General features: G+C 43.0%; 1 protein-coding gene across 4 annotated transcripts in view; it reads left to right on the top strand.

The window, feature by feature from the left end:
- Positions 1 to 21,251, top strand: part of PTK2 (protein tyrosine kinase 2) — a 252,711-nt gene that overhangs the window by 19,110 nt on the left and 212,350 nt on the right. For all 4 annotated transcript variants that reach the window (XM_059995242.1, XM_059995241.1, XM_059995243.1 and 1 more), the window contains exon 2: positions 11,532 to 11,628. The gene's annotated coding sequence lies outside the window, so the exon portion shown is untranslated. The remainder of the gene's footprint in view (positions 1 to 11,531; positions 11,629 to 21,251) is intronic.

Genomic DNA, 21,251 nt, shown 5'->3' with positions numbered 1-21,251 from the left:
ACAGCTCCCAGATTTCTCCTGGGGTGACAAGTTCATGAAGCTCTCTTTGCTCTTGAGTTTACTAGGGATCACAGTTGCTTTGAGGAGGAAACATTGTTTCCTAGGTCCATGAGCCCCAGAAATTAAGTTGTAAGCAGAATTGTGTGTAGATGTGTGTTGTTTTTCCCTGGAGAGAGAACTCTAGGGCTCTTGTTGGATTATTAAAAGGGAGCCTAGCACCCAGGGGTGTGGCTCCTTGTTCTTAGATTGTATACTTCTGGCACTCTGCAAAGGTTTAAGCTAATCATCCCACATCACAGGGGTTTTACTTTAAATGTAATACATCCCAAACTGCCAGCTAAACCCCAAACAAATGCAGCCCCTCCGAAGTGGAACTGTATCCCCAGCCTTTCCTCCCCTCCAGAGACAAAACAAGACACGTTTTTGGTACATAGAAGGCTGGCCAGGTGTGTGGGACTCCAACCGTCTTGGAATGTTTTCAACGTGCTATTGTACGTTAGAGCTGAAGTTTACATACTGTTAGGCATCTCTTAATAGTCACATGGCTGTGAGAGATGGACAGGTGTCACCTTTAAGTAGGATTTGCTAGCACCAAAAATGAGTGTAGTTTCTTCCTAGGAATGTGTGACCTCGGGCCCCCAGCTAAATTAAGGCGGCCTAATCAGGCAGGAGGTTCTGAGGGCTCAGAGGTGACTTCCCAGGAGCTGTGTGCGGGCAAGACCTTTCCGTGGGCCAGGTTCATGCTTTACTGCACAAAGCCTAGAGAGGTTAATTATTATTTCTGTCATTACTATGGAGTTCAAGGAATTATTGCCTTCAGATAGATATATGTTGCAGCCACACGCAGTATAATTCACCACAAAACTGAAAAATCAGAATTTCTACACCAGAGTAAAGATGTCTCCAGAAGTGTGTCATCCTTGACACCTGTCCTAATGTTTTTGTAAGGGACTTGAATAAAGATCAGGAGTCATGCTGGGAGACAGCTCACTTTTAGGATCAGAATTTTAAAATATTTTGACAGGTTGTAATGAAGTGCTGAAATCAATAAGGTAAAATTAAAATTTATCAGGAATAAATGTAAAATGCAGACATAAATCAAAAAAGATCAACTGAGAAAGTTGAAGATGGGTCAAATATGTCTTAACTGTACCTGTGTGTAGAAGACGGGGATCTAGTTGACTAAAACGGATTGTCAAACATTTCTGTAAAGGCACGCAGTTTCCATAAAAGGAAGTATCTTAGGTTTTTCAGACTAATAGGCAAAATCAAGGATATTATGTAAATACTTCTATAAAAAGGGAGAACACAGAATTTCTACAAATTTTTCATGGACAGAATTCAAATTATAACTGAATATAATTTTTTTTATAATACAGGTCCACTAATGAGAAGAATGGGATTCTCTTCTGGGGGAGGAAGGGGATAACACTTTCTTTAATTGGAGTTTTGAAGTTACTGCTTCCTGTCATTGGAGTCAGTTACAGATATTCATCTCTTAATGCTGATGTGCCCAGGAGGTTTTATGTGTTTCACCTTTGCAAATGTCTTTATGCCGATAGGTACTCTCAGATCCTGCTATCAGTGCAGGAGTGTATCACTTTAATTGAGCATATTCATTGCTTGGAAGGCATTTATAGAATCCTATTAGGTTCTTCTTGATATTTGCCTTTTAGCATGCCATTATATTGCAGATTAATCACTTCCAGTTGATGATTAGAGGGCGGCCTCAACTGCATAGTTAAATGGATTTTGAAATATGTAAATTTTCATTATACTTGCATCAAGGTTCAAAAAATGCTGCTGTAGCTTAAACTCAGAAATGTAACTGCTGTGAATTTGTGTGGGAATGGAAATCTCGCTTGTCGTCGTAACTTTTGATAGCAGAGAGTGTAAAGAAGCGTGGTGTTACTTGTGATTCAAACATTGGCTGTCATTGAAATGACTTTACTGCAGTAGAAGTCTCTCATATAAGCACTCTTGTGCCTTGTAATTTTAGGTTGAATTCATTAAGAAATGTTATCAAGTCTTTAGCAACAGCTAATTTCATTGAATACAATTTTTCGATTAACAGTGATAATTGAAGGAAGGTCTTTTTCAGAAAAATTTCAGTCATGGCTCTGAGGTCAACAAGTCACAACAAAACCTTCCCCCAATCATTAAACTGCTGTATGGGAGGACAAGTCAGGATGTTTCAGTGAAGTTCGCTGTTGATGCTACTGGTTCAGTAACACATAACAGATTAAAATACTTTGCACAGAGTACGTGCCGATGAAGAATACAATGAATAACCATAGTTTAAATAACTATGTTTAAAAGCTTTACAGGTTTTAAGGCTTCCCTGTTGGTGCAGTGGTTGAGAGTCCGCCTGCCGATGCAGGGGACACGGGTTTGTGCCCCGGTGCAGGAAGATCCCACATGCCGCGGAGCGGCTGGGCCCGTGAGTCGTGGCTGCTGAGCCTGCGCGTCCGGAGCCTGTGCTCCGCAACGGGAGAGGCCACAACAGTGAGGCCCGCGTACCGCAAAAAAAAAAAAAAAAAAAAAAAAAAAAGCTTTACAGGTTTTAAAAGCTGTAAATGTATAGCTTACATTTTCATAATCTTTGTAAATTTGTCCAGCCAGCCCTTTTCTTCTGCTTCCCATGTATTTTTTAAAAAATATTTATTTGGCTGTGCTGGGTCTTAGTTGCAGTATGTGGGATCTTTAGTTGCGACATGAGAACTCTTGGTTGCGGCATGCATGCGGGATCTAGTTCCCTGACCAGAGATCGAACCTGGGCCCCCTGCATTGGGAGTGCGGAGCCTTAGCCACTGGACCACCAGCGAAGTCCCTCCCCATGTATTTTTACTGTCATCATTTGTATTCCACTTCAGGTTGTACTAAATTAGTGTTTTCTCCAGTTCTTTGAAAATATTCTCACCTGTAGTTCCACATACACTATTCCTGGAGGCCAGTTCCTCAGTACCACTGGCTCCTTGAATAAATAGCCGAGCAGTGTGGGAACCATCTGTTGACGCATCAACAGCCAAGGAAAGCCACCCAGAATCATTTGCCTTGTTCTTTAATTGATTATTGATGTTGTTTCCCATGTCCTCAACGCTTTGAGCAGCTGTTCTTGCTGAAAGGCTGATAGTCTTAAGCAGGTTTGTTTTTTTCTCAGCACATTTCTTTGGCCGTGCAAACATCCGTGTAAACTGAGGGACTGTCTAGGATCTTGAGCAGAGAAGTGGTGCGTCTGATTGAGAGTCCGAGTCACGTGCGGCGTTGGGAACAGGCGCTGGGGTGGCCAGGGCGGGAGCAGGGAGGCCAGTGCTGAGTGGGTGTGGCTGCTGCCGTCATCTTTCGGCTCCGGTCAGCCTGGTGCTGGGGGATGTGACGCCAAGGGCAGTTTCGGGGCGTGTTTTGCAGGAAAAGGCGACCAGATTGGGTGGGGAGCGTGGGAGGAAGGGTTAGGGATGACACCCTCAGCAGTTGGCTGAGGGGGCGTTGAACGCGTGCGGAAGGGTCGTGTCGGAAGGCCACGCCTGAGCTTCGAGGGGTCTGCTGGGCAGTTTATGCCGCTCTCTTTGGCGACGTTTCACTGCTCTGAGTGGGCTAGCAGCTCAGAGCATACAGTGCATCTGTCACGGTTTGGTCAGGAAAACAGAAGCCACTCTAGACTTTTTTTCAATATAGGAACTAGAATCCATCACTTCTGTTGCTATAGGGCTGGCAGGGTTGAAGGTCAAGGAAGCAGCCATTACAGTGAGTGTGTCCCAGGAGCTCATCTGGAATCAGCAGTGATCTGGACAGTTGGAGCCGCTGCTGCTGATCTCAGTGGTTGAAGCAGGTGGTTCCTGGGGTCTCCCTCTGGAACCACTGGGAATTCTCTGTGGAAGCCACTCTAGCTCTTAGCTGCCACAGTTGGTGAATTCTTTTTTCTCCCTACGCATCGACCTGCAGCTATGCTTCTGCCCACAGCTACCTCCTGAGAGTACTTTTCTCGTTCGTCTTACCAGTCTTGCACAAGTGCCTCTTATTAGTTACCTCCAGCCCTGAGTCATGGCAGGAGGGGGTTTTGGGAAACCCAGTTCTGGCTTCTTCTCTGTGATGCACAGGAGAAGGTGGAAGGTGGTGGCTGCGATGCAGGGTTGACAGCAGTCGGTCCAGGACAACAGCTGGGCAGCGGGTCTGAACTAGAGACGCATTTTAGAGTTAGCAGGAGACAGCATTCAGAGTGAGCTTGACCAGGAGGTAAGCACAGCTAAGAGGAGAACAGACAGTCCTCGGGGCTCTGGAATTGACTGGTTACAGAGAGGAGGAAGCACCTGTGAGCTGAGAAGAACGCAGGGGAAGACGGCATCCTGGGAGCCAAGAGGAGGGGAGAGGAAGTGACCGACTCTTTTCAGGTGAGGCCAGAGTACTGACCACTGGATCGAGCAGTTTGGAGATTATTGGTGATCTTGGATAGAGAAGTTTCTATGGAGTGTGTGTGGGGGGGGGCAAAGCCCGTGGGTTTAAGAGATAAAAAGAATTTGTGATATTGAGTATATTGGGTGTGTGCTTGTTTATGGGATTATTTGCATAATAGCTGCTTTAAAGGCTTTGTGGGCTAATTCTAACATCTGTTTCATTTCAGTATTGACTTACCTTGATTGTCTTTTCCCATGGGAATCAAAGTGTGCCTGGCTCTTCCTATGCCGAATATATGTGGAGCACATCCTCCACATTTAGGGTATTTTGTTAGGGGCTCTTTGTCATATTTAAATCTGCTAATCTGGTGGTGGTTTGAATTCCAGTCTCCTTTCCTAATCCACCTGCTACTGTGTACTTTTCATTAAATAGCTTCTGCAGTTGCTCCATCCAGGTTTACTTTGCTGTCTCCAGGAGAGACAGGATAGAGTGTCTTTACTCTTCCTTACCTAGATCTGGGACCCTGCACTTGCACACTGCTTCCATTGTGCAGGTAATGATGGTTTCTGGTTTCATCTGGGCCATTAATGTCCAAATGACTGTCCCTTGATCAGTTACCTCTCTTGGTCCCTACAGGAGATGCTCCTTCTAATTACTTCTTGAATTTGGTTCATAGGTCCTTCTTTTGGTGTCTCTCTCAGGTAGACAAAATGACCCTTAGATATACCGTAATAACCATTAGTTCTTTTGAGTATGATTGAAGGGTTGACTTGTCTTGAATATATTAACTGTGCCTATTAATTAATTTGAGTAGAATAGTGTTTTGCTAATATTTTTAAGCCTTTTGCACAGTAGAATTTTCTGGGAATGTTATTCACAGTGCAAAATAGAGCAGTGGTTAAGAGCATGGACTTCGGACAGATTTTACTTTGAGTCTCAGATCTGATCCTTCCTCCCTGTGTGATGGGGATGAGGTTGCTTAAACTCTAATCTTGTTATCTCATCTGTTAGGTAGAGATTATCATAACTCTCTTACAAATGTGGTATAATATAGTTCGTACATGGCTAGTCATATAAATAAATAAGGAAAGAATCAACCTGATGTTCAACAAATACAGTTCCTAACAATGTAGATATTTCTGTCGTGGGAATTTGAAGGCTAATCTTTTTTTTCTTTTTTTTTAAAGATTTATTTTTATTTATTTAGGCTGCGCCGGGCCTTAGTTGCAGCATGCATGCCGGATCTAGTTCCCCCACCAGGGATCGAACCCGGGCCCCCTGCATTGGGAGCGCAGAGTCTTACCCACTGGACCGCCAGGGAAGTTCCTGAAGGCTAATCTTAATCATTCTCCGATTTAGTTTGATCAGTTTCTCCAAGAACTAGAAGGCAGTTTATATTCATCATTTACTCTGCAGGCATAATAGGCAATCTGTTATTAGTGTTGTTGTTAATATTGTTTTTTCTGAATTTAGTAACTTTACCTCTTCTCTCTTGTTAATGTATTCACTTAGTCATTAGTTTAGTACCAGCATCTCAGAGATGCCTGAGACACTGCATCCCAACCTGTGAGCAGCACCACAGTCTAGTATTAGAATATTTTTGGCTAGAAAATTAGTTTGAAGCATAAAGAAGCTTTTGTTTGCCCAGATGATTTTCATAATCATATTCACATTCTTTATATATTTTTGGGTTTTTCAGAAAGTTACTTCTGATCTAGTATTTTTTAGAATACAGGTTGCAGCTTGCCTACGTACAAAACTGTTGGTAGACTGAGCTTAGAGGAAGGGCAGCCTGTGTGAAATGGTTGTATATTTTGGACACTGGAGACCGTCACAGTTAACTTAAATTGTTACGATGTTATGGGTTAAGAAATAGTGGGTTTCGGCCTTATTTAGCACTTAGCATCAAACGACCTATTCTTCTCCAGGAGTTCAGCCTACATGCTTAATTCGAGCCAGATAACTTATAATTTGTCAGTGTGTCATGTTGAATGTTACTCAGCTTTAGGAAGAGTTTTTCTGCTGTGCTTGCTTTGGAAAGCCCAGATCATGTTCATTGTTTTAACAGTAATATTATCTGGTTAATTTGGGAAACAGGATAACATCATGATTTTAAAAGTGCTATTAAGCTAGTGTTTGAATCCCTGATCTCTCCCTTGCTTGTTGTGTGACCTTGAAAATTTCTTAATTTCTTTCAGACTTAGCTTTCTTCTGTGTAAAATGGGAACACTAATAGCAACCAGCTAGAGGCGTGAGGAGCTAGTACTTATAAAGCTCTTAGGAGAAAGGCTGTCATTGTATGATGGTTAGGGTTGTTATTGAGACTTACTGAGAGATGGATGTTAGAAAGCTGGCCACGTTGGATTGTGCATTGAAATGGGAACACTGTAAGCAAGGTGATGGAAGGAAATACTTTACCTGTTAGTGAAGCACAGATTTAGAGTGTGAGACTGGTGGGAAATTTTAGTTTGCATGTTAGAAAGGGAAAGGGTTTCAGAGCAGCCCAGGTGTCTATTTATACCCATCATAAAACACACCATTCATGCCCAAAATGTAGAGAGTATCCATCTTACAAATATCTTCAGGGACCTGGCAGTGTATTTTATTGTATAGTGAGACAAGCTTAGTTTCTGTTTATCTATCTGGAGTAAAAGATTTTATTTATGTATTTTAATTATACAGTTTGGGAAATATCTAGTTTTCTGCTCTATTTGAACTAGTTCAAATTTTTATGCTTATATTTTATCAGTTTTATAGTTAAAATGCATAGCTTCATGTTCTTAATAAAGATAGAATGGCTCATGTGATAGACAGGAGTGCTGGAACTCAGCATGCACTGAGTCTCCCACTGCTAACATGACAAGTGAACAGGCCTCCTGTTGCTTAAAATGAAATGTTGTTACTTACTTGAATTCTCCTTAAAATACAGTATGAAGCAAAGAGCAGTTATAAGGCACTCAAAATCTAGTGTATCCATTCATTTATTCAGGCATTATCACTCATGCATCGAGTACATGTTTATTGATTAAGTACTCTACGTGTTTGATACAGTGTATACTATTGGGTATATAGTGGTGAACAAAAACCAGACCTGGGGAGTGTTTTGCCTTTCACAGCAAGAAGAAAGCCAGTTGTAAGAGACTTGCATTTCAATGAATGGAGTTTTCAGGTTTGTACTCTTCTAATAGAAAAGAGGTCAAAAACAAACAAGAAAAGAAAAGAAAAGAAAAGGCAGAGGGCCTCTAAAGAGCACGTGTTACTTACCTCCTGCCACTAACTGGAGTTTTTTTGACCTTAGCTTTGGTTTTATTTAATAGTGTGTCGGTCCTGAGGCTGCAGAGCTGAAAGAGGCTGCCATTGTCCCTAGAATCTTGCTGTTTGGGTGGAGGGAGAGGCTGACAGATCGGGTAGGATTTAACATTCACTCTAGTAAGCATGTTAAACCAGAAGCTACACCCCAAGGGTCCTTGGGGACAGGGCCATGTCTCCCCTGTTGACTGATGTGTTTTCCAGTGCCCGGTACCATGCATGGCATGTGTCAGTCACTCCAGAGATCCCTCTGTCAGTGATGGGATGCTGGGGGAGTGCAGGAGAGAGGGACGTGGCTCCCTCCAGGTGTGCATCCTGGTTCAGCCAGGGCAGGAATATCCAGGTGGAGGGACCTGCAAATGGCATAGAGGTGTGAGGGAGGGCACATGTGTTCTGTAAACTGGAAGTAGCTTACCTTTGCTGGAGTGTAGGATTCCTAGGAGACCGATGTTGAGAGATGTTAGGACTCTGGAGAGTTAGATTGGGCTTGATCAATAAGGGCCTCATGTCATAACGTGCAGAAGCCAGATTCCCTAACGCCCAGGCTGACACTTTTCATATTACATAATGCATGCCGTGTCAAAAAGCATCATCATGTCTCGGGGTACCAATCCGTTAGTGATAACTTGCCTGTTGAAATTCTGTAAGCCGTTGGTGAACTTTTCATCTTTTGGGGAGGATGAGGATATAGAATAAATATTTGTTTTCTCAGGAATAAAAATAGTTTAGACTCTTGAAGGCCAAGCAAAGTCTGTATGTCTTTGACTTCTAGTTCGCTAGAAGCATGCCAGGTATGTAGAGTAGGTACTCAGTACGTGAATAAACGCAGAAAGATCCTTGCTCTCATGTGCACTGCTGTAGCAAGCATTACACTGGGTTTGGGAACGTGATCGCTGAGAAATGGCCCTCTACAAGGTCTCCAGGCCAGTGAGGGGCAGAGAGAAGCAAGTCATTGGTGATGGGACAGTAGGTGAGTACGTTGTAGAGAGACGCACAGGGTAAGTGTGATGGATAGTCACCTTCCTCTGACCACTGAATCCCGTGTTCTTAGTTCTTTTTATGCCTGCTGCTTATTTTCCCCATACTTTCCGATAGCCTTTTAGTAAATCTTCCACAAGGTCAGTCACATAGACTTCACATTCTCTTTCTGGGATACGATTTCCTGGAGATCTCTGTTTTCTTCTTTTCTGAGCTGGTTGCTCCTTACGCCTTTTCCTGTGGTGTTGCCCCTGGACGTTCCTTTGCTCTCATCCTTTGGCTTTTCTTCAGAGTTGAGTTTCATGTTTGTGGTATCGCTTGTGTGTGTGTTTCTTGACTGACTTCTTCGTTTGGGTGGCGCACACCATACAGAGGTGAATCACTTTAGAAAGGTGGTCCAGTGTCTTTGGGCAGGTGCGGCAGCCTTCCACATTCCTTTCTCACGAGCCACGTTGCTCCGACTGTCCTGTCCTGCCGTGCAGCTCCCGTTCTGGAATCTCCTTTCACTGTCGCCCTGGAGATGCCCTCATCTCTGCATCGACGTTCGTGTTTGTCCATGGCTTCCTCCTACTTTGTTATGCTCACATTTTGGTGGAGGACTTGCTCCAGTGGCTTCCTGAGGTAGGACGCTTAAGAGGCAGAAAGTTGGAGAGTAAGCGTGATGGAGAAGGTGATTGGTGGTGTGGCCAGTGTGGAGTTCTGTGTTGGCATCGCTCTGCTCCGTTGCCTCCTGTGCACCATGTTACTGGTTTTCAGTTCAGAAGCTTATTCTAATTTTTTATTCTTTGTATGTAACTTTTTTCTTTCCATCTTTAGAAGCTTGTAGGAATTAAAAAAATTGTCCAAGTCTTTTTAAATGGCATGAAGTGTGGGTCTCTTTTCATCTACTGTTCTGCTTGTCTAGTGGGGACCTTCATTCTGGTAACTTTTATCCCTCAGCTATGGGAAAATGTTTTCAAGTTATTGTGCTGAAGATTTTCTCCCTTCTGTTTCCTTGTTCTGTCTTTCTGGAAGTCTTGTTATCCACAACTTGGGTGTTATAGACAAGTTCTGTAATTTTCTTATACTTTCACTCCAGCATACTTTTCTTCCCACCTTCCCTCCCTCCCTCCCTCCCTCCCTCCCTTCCTTTCTTCTTTCCTTTTTATTTTGCTTTCAGGGAAATGTCTTCAATTTGACTTAACCTTCTTCTTTAGTTTTTTATTTCTGTGCTAAGCTTCTTTAATATCCAAGAGTACTTCTTTTGTTCTTTTAAAAGAACATCCTGTTTTTTTTTTTACACATCTTTATTGGGGTATAATTGCTTTACAATGGTGTGTTAGTTTCTGCTTTATAACAAAGTGAATCAGTTATACATATACATATGTTCCCATATCTCTTCTCTCTTATCACAAAGCACGAGCTGATCTCCCTGTGCTATGCGGCTGCTTCCTACTAGCTATCTACCTTACGTTTGGTAGTGTATATATGTCCATGCCTCTCTCTTTCTTTGTCACAGCTCACCCTTCCCCCTCCCCATATCCTCAAGTCCGTTCTCTAGTAGGTCTGTGTCTTTATTCCTGTCTTACCCCTAGGTTCTTCAAGACATTTTTTTTTCTTAAATTTCATATATATGTGTTAGCATACGGTATTTGTCTTTCTCTTTCTGACTTACTTCACTCTGTATGACAGACTCTAGGTCTATCCACCTCATTACAAATAGCTCAATTTCGTTTCTTTTTATGGCTGAGTAATATTTCATAGAACATCCTGTTTTTGTTTATTGATTGCAGTGTCTTCTTATCTCTAGGTTATTGATTGTATAGTTTCTGTTTCTTTCAAGTTATTTCCCTCCTTGCTTCCTTCCCTCCCACCCTCCCACCCCCTTCCTTCCGTCTGCCATGGACTGGGCCTTTTGACTTTTACATCAGGATATTCTGGGTGGACCATTTGTTGGGGAATCCCCAGTGTATCTTTAGGTCTTTCTCCTTGGCCTGAACAGATTCCCCAGACTCTTATCTGTAGAATTCTGGGGGCTGAGTGGGTGGGTGGTGGGAAGCTGAAGCATCCACCGTTGAGTTATGTACGCTGATGAAGTCCGCCTGTGTTAGTGCAGCTGGACAGGGGGACTTCAGTCCAGAGACCACGGAGTGACCGTCCAGTCTGTGTCAGAGATGGTGTTGAGGTTCTGGCTGTGGCTTAAGCAGCTTCACCTGCTCCTCTGTGTTTAGGCCTCCACCTTCCTCACCCTCAGTTGGCTGCACGGGTGCTGCCAGTTCTGAGTCTTCTGGGATACCGGTGTGTAAATGGAATTGGGTCTTAGTTTTTTCCACTGCTGGCTTAGCATCTGGCTTTCTTGGCCTGCTGAGTCATTTACTATGCTTACAATCTTTCATAGTTTCCGTTTCCTCCAAGTTTTTTTTCTTATTTTGTTTTGGTTTTTATCTTCCATGTGAGAAACTTTTCTCACAGCTTCCAGAATTCCCTTTCTTTTTCTCCTTTCAGTTCTGCCTGAGCTATGTTTTGTTTTTAAAATTTTTTTATATCTCTTTAGTGTGATTTTGGTGGGAGAGGATGAAATAGATGTATATATTGTTGGTGATCTTACCCTGAACTTATTCGCTAACTTTGTGACTCATTAATATATGCTTCTTGGTATGGTTTAATAGTTTTCAGTTTTCCACATTATTTTCTTAACTGGAATGTAGGTTTGAAGACAGGGACTTGATAACATGTTTTTATCCCTCATTCCAGGTCTGGCACGGTATGCGTGGTAGGTATTGAAGCTGACTGTGAGGGGATGAACACAATAGAGCTTTGAAGAAGTGGTAGTGAAGACGATTTTATAAACGCACGTTGTCTTTTCTTGTCAGGTTCTTTCTGACCGCTATGGAAAGAGGAAAGAGAAACTAGGAGTATTTGTAAATCATCGTTTGACTTCGTCACAGAGTTATGGTGGCCTTCTGAACTGTGAGTCTGATTCTCTTGCCAAACTTGTGTCTTGGTTTTTTGTTTTGCTTTGATTTTTCTTTCCCCTGTCTTAGGGTTTCTTTGACACACAGTAGAAACTAACAAAAGGTAGTGAATTTTGCAGAGTAAGTGAGAGAAAGAACAGAAGTTATGTAGTACCTTCTCTGTGTAGATACTATGTATATATTTTTGCTGAGATAGTGTAATAATAATGATTAACAACAACAGTAACATCGCATGCTTTAGAATAGTGCCTGGTGCCTTATAAACACCAAGTTATAGCTGCTGATGGGTCCTCACAATAACCCCGTGAGTGAGGTTGCTCCTCTCCCCTCTTTCACGTTTGCATAACTTAAGTACAGAGAGGTTAAAAGTTACTAAGCTAGTAAATGCAAAGCTGGGATTCAGACTCAGTCTGGTTCAGAGCTTGTGCCCTTTACTCTGGTACCTGATTGTTGTGGGCTCTGGATTCAGATGGCAACTTAGCTACTTACTAACTCTTGACTAGCTACCTAAACCTAGCTTTCCCATCCAACAAACGGTGTTTTGATAGCACCTCCCAGGGTGGTGAGAGGTGTGTAAGGTGCTCAGCACTCAGAAATGTTAGCAGTTACTCCGTGGGAGTTTTCCCGTTTTAATGAGAGGAAGACTGGGCTCTTTGTAATTTGTAACTTCGGAATTTGTTTCATGCTCCACCGCTGGGAAGTTGTAAACTTGAGATTCTATCCCAGTTTGTCATTTCCAAAGACTGCTCTTTCTGGTTAGTTTAGTGGTAAATCAAGGACAGACAGTTGGTGGACGATTCATACATCTCTCCTGGGGTATTGGCATTGGTAAGCACTTTGTTGTACCAATATGTTGTGTCGGTAAAAGCCTCATGAACTTGGACTTCATGGATTCAGTATTCATGACAGTTTATAACTGTGTTGAATTTCACTTTGGCCAGTGTCCTTGTCTTGGATGTCCAAGTGGCAGGGCCCTGGTGGTTTTTCCATTTCCTTCTGAAGGTCAGCTCACTTTCCTCCTTTGTTCTCTTTCTTCCCAAGCCACTTCTGTTTCTACGGAGGCTAGGTATTAGGGAAGGGAAATTATGTCATGCAGTTTCAATTTCCTAGCAAGGCCCGTAAGTCTTACTCCTGTTTTTCCAATTCCTGCTGCTCTTTATTGGCTGTCAGAGGAGCCTCTTCTGCATGGCTGTGCCAGGTGTGATTGTGTTGCAGGTCGTGAGGTGACAGCCTTGTTTCATTCCCTCCTCCCAGTCCAGATTATATGTTCCTTCCTGTAACTGTAACATTTATTTGGGTGAAAGTCTGTTTCCTAGAGTCTTCGAAATAAAAAAGATTTTATTTCACCTCTGCATCTTCTCTGCTTGACCTGTGGGTGGTTTTGCTAAATGCTGAATGAAGGACTATTTAATGCTGGCACAAAATAAGTTCTCTTAGTAGATCCAAACAAGAGGCAGAATATCAAGTGTAGCTTTTCAGCAGCATTAGCGCTTAAAAATATCTCATCTTGGTACAGCACAAGACGGTTACCTGAGGGGGCAGTATTTAGTAGAAGTTACTCAAAAATCTTCTTCTTGCTATAATACACAGTGGAAGAAAAGCCTGACGGGAGGGTGGTGAGACGCCAGGCCAGCTCCTGATGGACCAAGAGCCTCTGCCCCAGCTCCGTGGAGCTTGTAGCACCAAGACATAATCTGCTGATCTGCGTTGGCTCTTTTTTTTTTTTCTCCCCCAGTGTTTGAAAATATATAAGCCTAGGAAAATAACCTTCTAACCAGTGTTCCTGTAATTGTTTCCTCCAGCTCCAGACAAACAGTCAGACCACATGAGTAATTCTGGCCTCCCCCAGAGTGAGTCCAGAGCTGTGATGCTGAGGTCCAGGCCCCTGGATCTACCTGAGTGCCCCATCGTAAGCCCCCGGCCCACCTGAGCCCCTGCAGAATGGCTCTGCCCCAGAAGCTGCTTTGCCAGAGCTGGCTCTTGGTTCTTGCTGTGTTTTGGGGTGTTGGGCTAGAAGGCAGGGACTTGGGATGGAGGAGTTTACAACCGCAACCCTAAGAAAGCAAAGCAAAGTTCTGGAGGAGCGGAGTTGCTGAAATATGTATGGAGACCATTTTCAGGGTTAATGGTTTGTGGGAAGGTGGTAGACAGAAGGAAGGCTGCCTTGAGACCCTCTGAAGACCCCCATTTTGGAATAAAGACATCTTTTAAGCATCTCGTGCCCCCCTCCTGGAGGCCCCTGGAATCCTCTGCTTTAGACGTTTCTTTTAGCGTTTGCATCCATGTTTCCTAACTATATTTCTCTACTAGTCAGGAGTCACTGATGCATCAATTTTAGAAAAAGTTACATTTTCAACTTTGCTATATAGTTAAATCACAATTTTTGTTTAGACCCATAATTTAGTTTTTAATTTTTCTTGACTTTGTAAACATTGCTCACTGTTGAGCCAGTTAATTCAGTGTGATTACGTTTCCTTTTTTGTTCAACTTTTTGTTTTCCTGCTTTCTTGGACCTCTAATGGCCACATTTTTTTCCTGTTTGCTTAATATTCTTAAGTCTGGCTAAGAGTTCTCACCTCCTCTACTAGCTCTGTAAGTAAGGCTGATCAAGTATTTTAATTCTGTCTCACCCCCGGGCACACCTGCCCTTTCCCTGCCTCCTCTGGGCAGATGTTCCTCCTGCCTGCTGGGAACGGTGCCTGGCTTGAAGAACATAGGGCAGGTGGGGCAGGAGCAGGGAAACAAGGTAGAAACGTTGATGGAGAAAAGTATGGTGGGAAGTGCAGAGGGAGGGGACGACTGTCTTCCTGGGGGAGCCTGCAGGGGAAGAGAAGAAGGGCTGGCTGTAGCTGTGGAAGGGCAATCCAGGTAGAGAAAGTGCAAGAATAAGCACAGAGATGGACCTAGATTGTACAGAGACTGTACATATTAACTGAGTTACAGACTCTACCCTTAAGAGATTTAAACAGGTTTACATGGGAAATGTGATTCAGATTGTTAAACGTCTGATGTAAATTTTTAATGTTGTCCTAAAACCTGAGCATAGGAGATATCAGGACACTTGAATCCAAGTGATAATCTTAAACTGTTGATTTCATGTATTGATTCATGGAAAAAAATCCTTATAGAGCACCTGTCACAAAAAATAAAATTGGCCTCTGGCTGTCCAAACCAGTCATTGGCGCCGGACTGTGCTGAAGCTACACTCCGTTTGTCAGGCAAGAACAGGGCATTTAAGAAGCTGTCCAGAAGCTGTTCCACATTTGGCTGCACTGGGAATGTGGCAAGCAGAGTGGGTGGAAAATGTCACTGAGGTGTGTACGCACCAGTCTAATTTGTAGGGCATAGCTGTAGCATCCTGGAGGAAAATAAGCCGTCCGTGATGAGGTCATGCGAGACCAAGGGTGATTAGATTAGATCCTTTTGCAAAGAAGTGTCAGTGCATTTGAAACGCTGAGGCAAAATCGTAAGAAATAAGGTCCACAGAGGCTTTCATGATTGCCAACTCCAGGGCACCTCTTATGTAAACACCTGGTAGTTTTCATGCGTGGTCGGGACCCTGCACCTGCATTTAGTTCAGTGCGTCCAGTGTGTGCACATTACCTGCTGTGTGAGCCTCCAGTTTCATACGCACAGCTCTCTGAAGAGTGCATCTTTATCTTTCCAGTCTCACATTGTGATTCAGGAACTTCGGGTGAATGTAATAATCATAATAGCTGCCATTTATGTGTCAGTTGTTGTGTGAGTTAGAATATTATTTAATTTTTTATAGTAATTCAGGAAGGTAGCAGTTACTATTCACGTTTTGTAGATGAGAAACGGGTCTTAGAGATGTTAAGAAACTTGCCCAAGGTTTCATACGGTGGTTATCGAGTTTTCAGGTTCCTTTGCAGTAAGTCTTAGCCCTTGCGCTCCTGCATGTGGGTCGTGCTTTCATAGCGAGGAGCGTCGTGCTGCCTGCTCAACTGCCCGCGGACCTGCCCGCGGACCTGCCCGCGGACCTGCCCGCAGCACTGTGCTTCCTTTCTGTGCTGTCAGCCACGTGTCGACCACGATGCGTGTATTCAGCGTGTATGTATCGCCCATGCTGACTTGCGTTACCACTGTATCTGCAGAGCTCTGCAGGTAGTTGCCAATCATGTGTTCCTGGCTCATACTACGGAAAGAGTGTGGTTTCAGCAAATACTTGTAAAAATAGGGAAATTGGTCCATTCCTGTCCCTAAAAGTAGGGAGACGACTTTTCCTGTGGTTTTTACATTCAGAGTAAGGAGAGGAGGGAATTTTTTTTCTTTCTACCTGTTTTGGCATATCATAGATATTTTTTTTAGCGGGGGGCAAGTAGGGTGTTGGGAATTGGGATGGTAAGGAAGCATTTTAGATTTTTGTCTACTCATGAATTCTAAGTGGCTTATCAAAATATGCAAACTTTTCAGCATTTCTTCTTTGATTAACTATATTAAAAAGGATAGATGTCTCACTAAAAAGAACAAAAATTTGCCACTTGCAGCGACATGGATGGACTTGGAGGGCATTATGCTAAGTGAAATAAGTCAGACAAAGAAAGACAATACTGTATGTTATCACTTACATGTGGAACCTGAAAAAATACAACAAACTAGTGAATATAACAAAAACAAAAAAGCCTCACTGATATAGAGAACAAACTAGTGATTACCACTGGGGAGAGGGATTGGGGAGGGGCAGTATAGGGGTAGGGGAGTAAGACGTACAAACTATTAATAAAATAAACTACAAGGATATATTGTACAACATGGGGAATATAGCCAATGCTTTATAATAACTGTAAATGGAGTATAACCTTTAAAAATTGTGAATCAGGGCTTCCCTGGTGGCCCAGTGGTTAAGAATCTGCCTGTGAATGCAGGGGACACGGGTTTGAGCCCTGGTCCGGGAAGATCCCACATGCGACAGAGCAGCTAAACCCGTGCGCCACAACTACTGAGTCTAGGGCTCTAGAGCCTGCGAGCCACAACTGCTGAAGCCCGCGCACCTAGAGCCCATGCTCCGCAACAAGAGAAGTCCACGCACTGCAATGAAGAGTAGCCCCTGCTCGCCGTAACTAGAGAAAGCCTGCACGCAGCAATGAAGACCCAACACAGCCAAAAGTAAAATAAATTAATTAATTAAGAAAAAATTGTGAATCACTATATTGTAACCTGTAACTTATGTAATATTGTACAGCAACTATACTTCAGTTAAAAAAAAAAGATGTCTCAATAAAAACTTCAATTGAAAAAATGGCCAAAAGGTTTGATTAGGCCTTTCATCCCCTTCATATGGATAAGAATAAGCACACAGAAAGATGCTCAGCATCATTAATCGTTGGGGGAATGCAGATGACAACCACATTGAGATACCATTGCAATCCTATTAGAATGGCTATAGCATTAAAACAGAACAAGACAACACAGGGTGACAGTGCCCAGAGACAAAGCTGTGAAGCAGTTAGAACTCTCTTGCTTCGCTGGTGGGAACGCAAAGTGTTATAACCACTTTGGAAAACGATTTGGCAGTTTCTTATAAAGTTGAGCATATACTTATCATACAGTCCAGTAACCCTACTTGGAGGTATTTACCCAGGGGAGATGAAAGTTTATGTCCGTGTGTATGAATGCTTATAGCAGCTCTATTCATAATCACTTAAAATGGCAAACAACTCGGATGCCCAGCAGCTGGTCAATGGGTGAGCAGGTTGTGGTCCGCCCTTACGGTGGAATCCTATTCAGCAATAGGAAGGAATTAGCTACTGACATAGGCGGCAAAATGGGTGAATCGCCAAAGCATTGTACCAAGTGAAAACACAAAGCGCGAATATAACTTTGATTCCATTTATACAACATTTTGGTAAAGGCAAAGCTCTGAGAATAAAAACGAGGTGAGTGGTTGCCTAGGGCTGAGGGTGGGAGAGACCTGCGTACAGAAGGGCATGAGAGCACTTCTTGGGGTGATGGAAAGGGGCCGTATCTTCCATGGCCACACAACTGAGTATGTTTGTCAGAACTCACTGAACTGGAGGTTCTTCTGTATGGAAATCATACACCAAACTTAAAAAAAAAAAAGACAGTTGACGTCTGTGTATATGCATACAGATGGATATCGCACACACTTCAGCTCAACTGTTCTTTCAAGCTGGGTTTAATTTCACTTTTCTGGACGAGGTATCCTGGACGTTTAAGTGAAATAGATTTTAGCATAGACACTACCTTGAAGTCCTTGGCTGATTTTTGTATGCTTATTTATTCATGACCTCTAAAGGCTTTATAACGCGGCTTGTCTTCGTATAATACAATTGTATATTACAGATGTCATGTAATTAGCATAAGTAAAAGTTGTTTTAAAAGTTAAATTATTTTAGGATTCCTTCCATGTTGTTCAAGCTCTTGTAGCTCTGGAGAAAATAGTTTTACCAGCTTTAAAAATTAATATGAACTGTTTCCTCAGATTGATGGGACAAATTTATTTTATTTTTAAAATATTTATTTATTTATCTATTTGGTTGCACTGGGTCTTAGTTGCAGCAGGTGGGCTCCTTAGTTGCAGCAGGCGGGCTCCTTAGTTGCGGCTCAAGGGCTTTCTCCTTAGTTGCGTCTTGCTGGCTCCTTAGTTGTGGCATGCGAACTCTTAGTTGTGGCATGCATGTGAGATACAGCTCCCTGACCAGGGATCGAACCCGGGCCCCCTGCATTGGGAGTGCAGAGTCTTAACCACTGCCCAGCAGGGAAGTCCCGAGACAGAGTTAATTAGGCAGTCTTCATCTCTTTTGTTTAGTCAGCTATAATTGTAGGGTACAGTTAGTTATATTTTACACTGCTAGAAATAATAAGAACGTACACAGAAAATAATACACATTAGCTTTACTGAACTTAAGACTTAATTGTGACTGTAAATACACTTTCTTAAAAGTATGTAAGAGAGTTACTTGTTATTACTTTGTGGTGCCTTTTGATGTCCTCCAGAGCTGTTATTTAGCACTTTTCCCCAATAGGCCCTTGCTTAAGAAAGGCTTGTATAGGGCAGGGAGGGAAATTAAAGTGGAAAGTTGTGTGTGTATATGTGTGTCTTAATTTTTATTTAAAAATAAAAGTTTGTTTGACTTTAGAAAATAAGAAGGCCGCTATTTTAAATGATGAGCTCTTCATGATTTTAGGATGGGAGGATACTCCACTGTGTGGTTATAATAGAATCAGTGATAAAATGAGGCTGGTTTTTGTTCCTTTATTGCACGTGCCCCTCTGTGTTTGAGACCCGCCTTACTCTTCCTTAGAGATGTAAACCACTGGGTGCCCAGACCTGCTCACCGCAGCCCCTGCCTGCCGCCCTTTGTATGGTGAGCATACTCCAGAGGTCTGCTAGTAGCCTTCTTGATAGCATATTGAGGGACAGAAGAGAGATTGGAATTGTTCTGCTTACATTTTGTTGTCTGGCTCCACCCCTGTGTTTTTCTCTGGAACCTGCACTAACTTAACCCTGGTTCTGCAGTCTGAGAAGAGGGCTGGGATGCTTCTTACAGTTAACGGTGTTTCTGGGTGCTGTCAGTGGTCCATTTGTGTGGATGCGGGCGGGCAGTTTGCCGGGTGCTCCCTCTGGTTGGGATCATGTGTCGTTGCTGCACCACACGTGTGGAGTGTAACTGCCATGTACAGTGTCTTCTAAGAGGTTTCAGTGTGACTCACTGTTCAATTGAAAGGTTATTGTATATGCAGAATAGAAAAAAAATAGTGGAGCGTACACTTAAAAAATATGTAACCATATTTATTATATTTTTCAAAAGGATACTTAACAGGTCTTCTTAAACAAAATGTACTAAAAGATATTAAACTCAGTTTTATCTTTTCTGGGTGACGGGATCTGCGGTATGAACACTTGTCGATTTCAGTACGCAATGACACAACTTTTGCCTTTTTCGTCAATATCATACCACTAGGTTGGCGCCTCTGAAAGCCCTTCCAGCATCCTTTCTAGTTTGCTGCTCCTTGTTTTGTTTTTTAAATTTTAAAAAATTGAAGTATAGTTGGGTTACAATGTTTCAGGTGTCTAGCATGTTTTGTTTTTTTAAATGAAAAAATTTTTTTCTTTCATGGAAAAGTTGTAAGATGCAGTATAGGGAACTCCCAAATACTGTACTTCACCTAGATTCACCAAATATTAAATTAACATTTTGTTACATTTGCCTGCGTGCCTTCCCTACCCCATCCCCATTTTCCTCTTCTCTCCCTCCCCATCCCTCCCTGCCCTCTCTCTCTGTCCCTGCATATATATATGTGCACATACACACACATATATTTACTTTTTTTTTTTTACTTTTTTTTTAAAGAGGTTTCTCCACAATGCTATCCTTTTTTAAAAAATTAATTAATTTTATTTTTGGCTGCATTGGGGCTTCATTGCTGCGCACGGGCTTCCTCTCGTTGTGGCGAGCGGGGGCTACTCTTCATTGCAGTGCGCAGGCTTCTCATTGCAGTGGTCTCTCCCATTGCCGAGCACGGGCTCTAGGCGTGTGGGCTTCAGTAATTGTGGCACTCTGGCTCAGTAGTTGTGCCTCGTGGGCTCTAGATCACAGGCTCAGCAGTTGTGGCACACGGGCTTAGCTGCTCTGCGGCATGTGGGATCTTCCCGGACCAGGGCTCAAACCTGTGTCCCCTGCATCAGTAGGCGGATTCTTAACCACTGCGCCACGAGGAAAGTCCCCATATATTTACTTTTTACCAAGGCCTTTGAGAGTAGGTTGCAGCCATCACGCCCTTTATCCCCTTAAATACTTCGGTGAGTATGTGCTAAGAACAATATGACCGTAATATAATTCATATAATTATCAAATTTACAAAATTTAACGTTGCCTTTGCAACCCAAACACTTATCAAAATGTAGACCATTGTCGTTTTGTTGAACCCAAGTTCGTGTGCCCAACTCACTGTGAGGCCAAACAAACCAGAACGTTGGAATTTGAAGAACAGAATGGTGTATTGCAGGACCAAGCAAGGAGACCAGGCGGCTCGTGCTTAAAAGACCTGAACTCTCCGGTGGTTCTGCTAGTAGCCTTCTTGATAGCATATTGAGGGACAGAAGAGAGATTGGAATTGGAAGAGTTTTTATAGGTAAAACTCAGGAGGAGGGCTGCAAGGTGTGTAACCATCCTCTGATTGGTTGGTGGGGAGGTAAAAGGGTGGTGTTCAAGGAATTTCAGTCATCAGTCTTCTGCTTCCAACCAGTCTGGGGTCTATGTGCTTCTGCTCAGCCTGAAGTTAACATCTTCCACCTGGGTGGGGCCCTTAGTTCGTGTAGAAGCAGTCAGAGATCTGTATCAGATTGTTAGGTATATCCCTTGAGGAGGAACCAGGATCCTGGTTTATCACTGCATTATTCTTTCTTTCTTTTTTTTAATATATAAACTTATTTATTTTATTTATTTATTTTTGACTGCGTTGGGTCTTCATTTCTGTGCGCGGGCTTTCTCTAGTTGCGGTGAGCAGGGGCTACTCTTCATTGTGGTGCATGGGCTTCTCATTACGATGGCTTCTCTTGTTGCCGAGCACAGGCTCTAGGCACGCGGGCTTCACTAGTTGTGGCATGCGGGCTCCGTAGTTGTGGCGCAAGGG

The sequence above is a fragment of the Delphinus delphis genome, chromosome 17 (assembly GCF_949987515.2).
Source record: "Delphinus delphis chromosome 17, mDelDel1.2, whole genome shotgun sequence".
Classification (NCBI taxonomy): Eukaryota; Metazoa; Chordata; class Mammalia; order Artiodactyla; family Delphinidae; genus Delphinus; species Delphinus delphis.
This window is presented reverse-complemented; position numbering and strand designations above follow the sequence as displayed.